This window comes from Phascolarctos cinereus, unplaced genomic scaffold, assembly GCF_003287225.1.
Source record: "Phascolarctos cinereus isolate Bilbo 61053 unplaced genomic scaffold, phaCin_HiC Scaffold_1;HRSCAF=81, whole genome shotgun sequence".
Lineage (NCBI taxonomy): Eukaryota > Metazoa > Chordata > Mammalia > Diprotodontia > Phascolarctidae > Phascolarctos > Phascolarctos cinereus.
In genome coordinates this window covers 237,520,912-237,529,064 of record NW_027555514.1, presented here as the reverse complement: position 1 = coordinate 237,529,064, position 8,153 = coordinate 237,520,912, and the positions used below count along the sequence as shown (strand labels likewise).

Here is an 8,153-nt window from a genome sequence, read left to right as displayed (position 1 = left end):
ATCTATAAAACAAGCTGGAGAAGGAAATGGTAAACTAGTCCAATATCTTTGCCAAGAAAAGCCCAAAAGGGGTCATGAAGAGTTGGGCATGACTGAAAACAACTAAACAGCAAAAATTACATGAAATTGAAAAGCTTGTTTACAAGTAAAATTAATTCATTAAAGATAAGAAGTGAAGTGGTTAAATGGGAAGGGATCTTTGTATGAAATTTCTTTCTCAGATAAGGGTTCGTTATCCAAGATATATAACATCTCCTAAAAATCATAATAGTTTAAGCTATTAATGCTTAAAACTGCACTAAGATTTTTGGGACACCATTCATAGATAACTAACATGTGTATATATATGACCAAAAGTCATTCCTCAATAGATAGTCAAAGTATATGAACAAACAGTTCTCAAAAGGAGAATTGCAAACTATTAACAATGATATCAAAGAATACTCCAAATAACTAATAATTGAGATAACTGTGAGATTTTACTCCATACCCAGAAAACTGACAAAGATGACAAAAGATAGGGATATTTAATGTTGGAGGAGTTGTGGGAAAACAGGCACAGTAGGGCATTGTTGGTAGAGTTGTACATCAGGACAACCATTTTGGAAAGCAATTTGGAATTATATAAATAAAGTGACTAAAATGCCCATACTCTTTGACTGAGAGAATCCACTACCAGGTGGTTATTGATAAGAAGAAAGTCCCCACATACAATAAAATATTTACATCAGCACTTTTTGTGATAGCAAAGAACTGGGAACAAAGTGTGTGTTCATTTATTGGGAAATGGCTTAAAAATATGAATGTAATGGAATATTCCTCTGCTGTAAGAAATGACAAATGTGATTAGAACAGAGAAGGATGGAAAGGCTTACATGAACTGAAGGAGATATACAGAGTGTGCAGTTAGAAGTGGCCAGATACAAGAAACAACAACAAAGAAAGTAAAATTCTTCTATTGCTACAAATTCTACTCCAAAAAGATAACCTTCCTATGTGTTTTGGCTGATGGAATACAAAAATATTTAGAATAATGATTCCAGCACATAGGAGAGATGTTCTGTGAACGATCTCTGGGAGAATGTAGTCAAGAATTGTACAGAATGAGAAAATGTGGCTAGGCTGTTGCCTACACTGAAACCACTCACATCAATGAAATCCTAGATCCAGCGAAGTACTAATTTTCCTCATTATCCAGAACAATTGAACATACCAAGAAATCTACAGACAAAAATGAAATTCATGATACCCTTTAACATTACTGTCCTACCATCCAAAGAATTGCCTGAAGTCAAAGCAATCATTTGATTTCATATGTTTTGATTCATTTTGTTATTGTTTTCTTACCTCTTTTGCATTCAGCTAATGTCCCGTTACGTCTTCTGTATGGAAGTGGGAGTGGAGAGGAAGACAAAAAAGAAGGAATATAATCACCTTGAGTTTGAAAGGTAATTTCTCCCATACTTAATTATCTAACTATATTTTAGCATGAAAATGTGTAGCCACTCAGAACATGTAATTACAGAAGGTAAAGGAATCATAAAATCCTTATTAAACTTTGTGAACAAAATGTGCTATGATAAGCAATAGACAATTTTTCAAGTTCAGTCATGCAGCATTTCAATTTTGTGTGACGTCCAAATGAAAATACTGAACAACTGAATAAATTTTAGTAAAACTTCTGATAAGAAAAAACCTTATATGAAATCATAAGCAATAACTATAGAGACCATACCAATTTGATTTGTTTTATATAAAATTTTGACATATTATATTTGTATCACCAATATTTCCCAGTGTATCCCTAGCCACTCTTCCTTTCCCTTCTAATGAATATTTTTTTAAAGGTGGAGGAAGGGGAGTTCAACCAAACCAACCAACTTTTAAAAATGGGACTTCCCTTTGTATTGCTGCTTCCTGGATTATGTTGTTGGTATGTAGAAATATTTTTGGAGTTTTACTTAAATAATTTTTTCCTTCCTTTTATTTATCTTATGTTGTTTATATTTATTTTATATATTATATCATGTACAATATATTACATAATATATTATATTACTATATATTAATATAGTAATTATATATGATATAATATATTTGTATTTGTTATCTTAATTATCTACTTCTTTCGTTTTATTTCTTCTCTTTTCCCTTCTCAGTTAAAAGGTTAGTCTAAAACTCTCCCCTCTTCTTTTCCCCTCCTGCTTATTTGTTTGTTTTCTTTTTTCTGCACCTTTTTCTAAGAAGTTTTTCTTTGTTTTGCTCTCTTCAATAACTCTTTTTCCTTTCCAGTTAATTCTGAAGCTTTATTCTCTGATTCAAAATCTACATATACTTTTTATTCATTAATTTTTCTATATTTTTCATGGGGTTCAAATTTCTAAAGAAACAGGTTTGATTATTCTAACTAATTTCCACTGCTGTCTTTATAGATCTTTCCCCAAGGTCCCTTTTTTCTGCTATGCCTAACTCTTAATAACGATTAGTTAGAAAACTAATGTTGGATGAATGTAGCTACATGCATTAGAAATTACCAGGGTCCTAAATCAGTCTGATTCTTCCATCTGCTTTCTCCAGGATCATTCTTCTTCCTAATGGTTGAACCACCTAATCGCTCGATCTGTCCTTGCTTGCTTCCCTGGGTGCTGTCTGCCTCTAGGAGCTCATACATTCCTTCTCCTGGGCCAGAATGTTGTCTGCAGAGCTTCAACCTCTCAGAGAAGTGACAAAACAAGTTAAAGGTTTGAGACAAGAAGTGTCAGGAAAATAGAAATGACTGCTGTATTGTATGCTTTAGCCACATGTGGGAAAGCAACTTATTCATTCAAATGTATTGGATTATAACAGCCCAAGACTCTCCACAAGATTTTGTGTGTGTGTGTGTGTGTGTGTGTGTGTGTGTGTGTGTGTGTGTGTGTGTGTAAAATCTTACAAATAAACTTATAATTGCTTGCAGGTAAGGATTATTTTAGGGAAGCTAAGTGGTACCCTGCCTGGAGTCAAGAAGGCTCATCTTCCTGAGTTCAAATTTGACCTCAGCCACTTACTAAGTTGTGTGACCCTGGGCAAATCACTAAACCTTGTTTGCCTCAGTTTCTTCATCTGTAAACTGAGCCAGAGAAAGAAATAGCAAACCACTTCAGTATATTTGCCAAGAAAACCCAAACAGGGTCCTGGAGAGTTGGATAGGACAACAAGAAGCTTTATTTTCAGGATTGTTTATATCTTCTCTTTCTGGACTCCCCTCAATATGGCAATTCTTGGACTTCATCTTTAAAGCAAAGAATAGCACATATGTAAAGTGCATTCCTCAAAAATCGAAAGCAAATTGTTATTTGCTAAAAGCTCAAATCTTTCCCTTGAGAATACTATCACTATTATGTGATATAACATTATGTGATATGTGATATAACATTATGCCATAAAATATACATCAAAATCACATCAGAGTCAGAGTTTACTGAGCCTCTTAGTATTGATGGTCCTGACTTTTTCCTGAATAATCAACTTAAAATATTTGTTCTAATTGAATAAGACCAAGTCTGATTGCTACTTGTCAGTGCTAGCTGTTGTAATTGTTTCTAAACAATAGGTACCTACCTTCCTTGGGTAACCCAAGGTTTACCCATTGCTTTCATGATAGGCACAGTGCTTATGATTGTCTTTTTTTTTTGGGGGGGGTACACAATAGAGCTCAGTTACTACTTTTACTTCTTGGTATTAACAAAGTTCAATTGTAGAACGCATCATTTCACTTCTTGTTGATTTATTTTCTTCCAAACTGATCCATTACTAGAAAGTTTTTCTTACTTTCCATCTTCCCCATACAACTTCTCTAACTCCTTTAATTTAGGCCTTCAAGAAATAACATTGGACTATGAGTCAGAAATCTGGTAATCAAATTCACTGGTAATCACCAACCACCTCTGTAATGATCCAATCCAGAATTAAACGTAGGTGCACCCATAGAGACTCACCAGCTATAATTTTAGGAGCTTAGACCCATAGAATAGCTTGAATGCTGGGCAGTAGTCACACACATATGTTATACTCATACGTATGTGTGTGGTAGTGTGTGTGTGTGTGTGTGTGTGTGTGTGTAATGTTGAGAAAGTCATTAAAATTTTAAAGCTTAAAACTGTACTAAGACTTTTGAGACATCCCATATACACATGTGTATATGTATATTTGAATATGTATGCACGCATAAACAGTACCTGGCATAAAATAGGTACTTCATAAACATATATTTATGTACACATACATGTGTATATGGATATTGAAACTTCCATGATGTATTCTACATAGCATGTGAATGCAACCAGCCCAGCCTGATTTTCCTTCTTTTCCAGTTAGCTCCTGAAGGTAATCCCTCCGTAAGCCCTATCACAGCTGCTTGAGCCGACATGTCATTTGAAGTATTATATCTTTTTCATTCCTTCCTGCTACCTTGGTAACATTGTTTTTGCTGAATTCTATCCCAGTGATACAGCTTGATAAGCTATATAACACAGATTTGTTGAAATAACCACAGAGATGCCATAGCATGATTATAAAAGACCAGCAACGTGAATTCTTTCCACCTTGCTTTGTCAGTTTAACAAGAAAAAGAACCCAATTAGATTTTCGCCTGTTTTTCCAGTTTGCTCAAAAGAGGTTATTTGCTATTCATTTTGTATTGGTTAACAATTTAATATTCCTTAAATGCAAAAGGGGCAGAGTGGAGTAGTGGATAATTGGAAACTAGCCTCTTAGTCAAAAGGACTTGGGTTTGGGTCCTGACTCTCGTACGTTTGGTCAAGTCAAGTGCGAGTCAACTGTCACTATGGTAAAGTATATGGCGATTATTGATACTGTGTTTTATTCAGTGATACTGCCCTTGAATACTAATGATATTCATGAAAGGAAAGAAGGAAATGATAAGACTCTAGTTTAATAGGATGGATCCTTAAAGATATTGAGACTACCCAAAAGTTTTCTGGGTAGTACCTCATCTTGTCATTTTTCACAGACTGCCTTCAGTTCCTAGCTTCCTGCCCTTTTCTCTCTCTCTTGCTTTGGATGATAGAATTGGAGTTAGACGTTACCTCAAGGACAACATCATTGCTTTTATAGATGAAGAAACTGAGGCCCACAGAGATTAAATGATTTGCTTAAGTGAGTGAGGTCACACATAAAATAAGCATCAAAGGTGGGACCTGAACCTAAATCCTGATTCCAGAACCATGCTCTTTTCACTAGGCCATTCTACCTCCCATTGATAAAGGTCTATCGCTGTTACCTCCCCCGCCCCCAGAGGTCAAAGGCAGAGGGAAAGGGGCTCACTTGTACAAATGTATTTATAGGAACTCTTTCTGTGCTATTAAAGAAATGCAAACAAAGTGGGTGCTGATCATTTGGGGAATGGCAGTACAAATAGACTGTGGTCTATGAATGTAATAGAATAGTTCTGCATCGTCAGGAACGATAACTGAAAATTCAGAGAAACTTTGGAAGACTTGCATGAATTGAAGCAAAATGAAAAAGCAGAAGCAGGAGAATATTGCACACAATGCCTACAATAATGTCAAGGAAAATGACTTTTCCAGATTTCAGATCCATGTAGGAACCAATCATAACTTCAGAATATGAATGATGAAGCATGCCTCCTGGCTACTTTAGCTTATCTCTACTTTTTTTTTGGGGGGGGGTGAGGCATTTGGGGTTAAGTGACTTGCCCAGGATCACACAGCTAGTAAGTGTTATGTGTCTGAGGCTGGATTTGAATTCAGATCCTCCTGAATCCAGGGCCAGTGCTCTATCCACTTCGCCACCTAGCTGCCCCAACTTTAGCTTATCTCCCGGCTTACGTTAGCCACCTCTTCTCAGGATCATGGTTATGCATTGACTAGAACCTTGATCTGGTTATACTTGTTGAATGCCTCATAAATTTCCCTTTATATTCCCTGTACTGTCACCTATCCCCCAATGACATGCATCAGTAAACTTGGCTTCTTCCATAAATTTGGCATTCTCTTCTTCTATTAATTCATGGTGGATCCCTCAGGTAGATTCTTCAGTAGTCACATTAATTCATTCATCAAGTACTGAGTATTAAAAGGTAAAATAACTTGATATTAAACAATGCTATACATATATTTTATGCATTTCTGAGTTTCTAAAGTTTTTCTGCATCATCTGCTGGCCTTCTCATGTCATCTGTGCCTTCTTCAAAACTCCCCCAAAATTCCCCTTTAATTTCTTATGCCAAAAAAAAAAGAATTTTTTAAAAATTTATTATGCTGACCCACAATATATCAAAACCATTATGGGAAAAATCACAATGTGCAAGGAATAACTGTAATAACACAAACTAAACAGTCCTTGACCTCAAGGAGCTTACCTTTTATTGGGTAAAGTTAACCACTCCCCTTCTAAGGCCTTACACCATTGCTCTGACAGGTAGGATATATTTTTAAGTCAAGTTAGCCTAATACCTTATAGGTGCTTTAGCAACTGTCTCCATGAGGCAAGAGGTAGCAATACACTGAGATGGTCAGGGAGGAGGCTGTCAGAGTCCTACGCAACTTCAAGGCCTAGGAGCCATCAGATCAAGGCTGAGATTAAGAAGTTGTGATGTTATGACCATGAACAAGTAAAAGATGCACACGGCAAGAAGTCAAAAGTATGGGAGATGCTACCAGATCCCAGATGCCAAGCAAATCATTCAAAGGTACAGAAATAGGGAGCAGAACATACCTAAGTAAGCTTGATTTTAGGCAGAAATTTCTTTTTTCTCTGTCATGTTTTATTCTTCAAGTTTAAGTTACAGGTATGATAGATAGATGATAGATATATAGACAGACAGACAGATAGATAGATAGATAGAGACAGAGATATGTACACACACATATGTACATGTATATGTTATTTGTTATCTAATAAATTACTTTTTGCTATTTGTAAAAAAATATTTTTACCTACCAGCTTCTGTTAAGGATTACAATGAAAGGAATGGACCTATTAGAGAGGAAAATATGAGTTCCTTAAAAAACAAAGAAATCCTTTAGAGCCTTCTTTTTTTCTAGTTGGCCCTCTTACAATGGAGTTTGGGGTGTGGAGGGATTAATTTATGCCCATATATTACCTGAACAAAAATAGATATGGCATTGGGTTCTATTTCTGGTGCTGGATTTCATTGTTAAAGAAGGAAATGCTTCCTTATTTTCAAACAGGATTCCACCCCTCCCATCTGGTTAAATTACCCAAATGTACTTCATCTTGTAAAGGTCATGGCTCTTTTATTTTTAAGCACTTGCTAGAAAATTGAAATTTTGCATGTGTGACCATGTTTCAGCCTTAAATGTTGTATACATGTTACCTTCTTACCTCCTCTCTTTTCATTTGCTCAGAAATAATTATCTTGGAGTTATAATAGGAAGAACAATACTTGTTCTCCAGCTTGTTACAAGATTGTATTTCCATTGAGAAATTCTTCATGGTATATTAAAACACAAATGAGGTAGCAATAATCAATGGCAATAGAACTCTAGAAATATAATTATAGGACCTTACGATTTGACTGGGGTTGACAGATGGTAATTTGGATTACAGTGTATTACAAATAATGCTAAATTGCTAACAGGAAATATTTTTAGTCTCTTTTCACACTCACAATCAGTCAAGCATGAGATAAAGCATATCAGGGAGCACAAATCATCAGAAAGTAAAAAGCAAAGACACACTGAAGAAATAATGCAACATCCATTCTGTTAAAGTCAACTCTCGCTTAATGTTCTGTTACTGAGTTTAAAAGGCAATTTCTGTGGTAAGCATTTAATCTCATTTCTTTACAGGAACTTGTTCATCTAAAAGGAAAAAGAAACCACACATATTCCATAACAATGTTCACTGGAAAAAAAAATGGTGCCTCTAGCTTTGAAATGGACTTGAGCAAATCCTTCTTAGTGTGAACAACTTTTTTGAGTTATTGAAGTTTGTACTTGAACCCCATTAAAGTTCAACTTCTGTATCTCTTTCTAGTGCTGGGGTAACCTTGGTTTGTCCAAGATTATGCCAGGAGAACAAAAGTTTCAACAGGTTCTATACAGGAGGACTGGGCATCCAGACTAGATGTCTGTGGTCTGAAGGCCTTCCTCCCTACCTAAATCAAC

The 8,153-nt window shown here is 35.6% G+C and overlaps 1 long non-coding RNA gene across 1 annotated transcript; it reads left to right on the top strand.

Moving 5' to 3' along the window:
* The first annotated feature begins 945 nt into the window (after window positions 1-945).
* On the top strand, window positions 946-5,723 carry LOC144454414 (uncharacterized). The gene is made up of 3 exons (XR_013482755.1): window positions 946-1,448; window positions 1,848-1,933; window positions 2,578-5,723. It is a non-coding gene; the product is annotated as an uncharacterized LOC144454414 (long non-coding RNA).
* The last annotated feature ends 2,430 nt before the right edge of the window (window positions 5,724-8,153 follow it).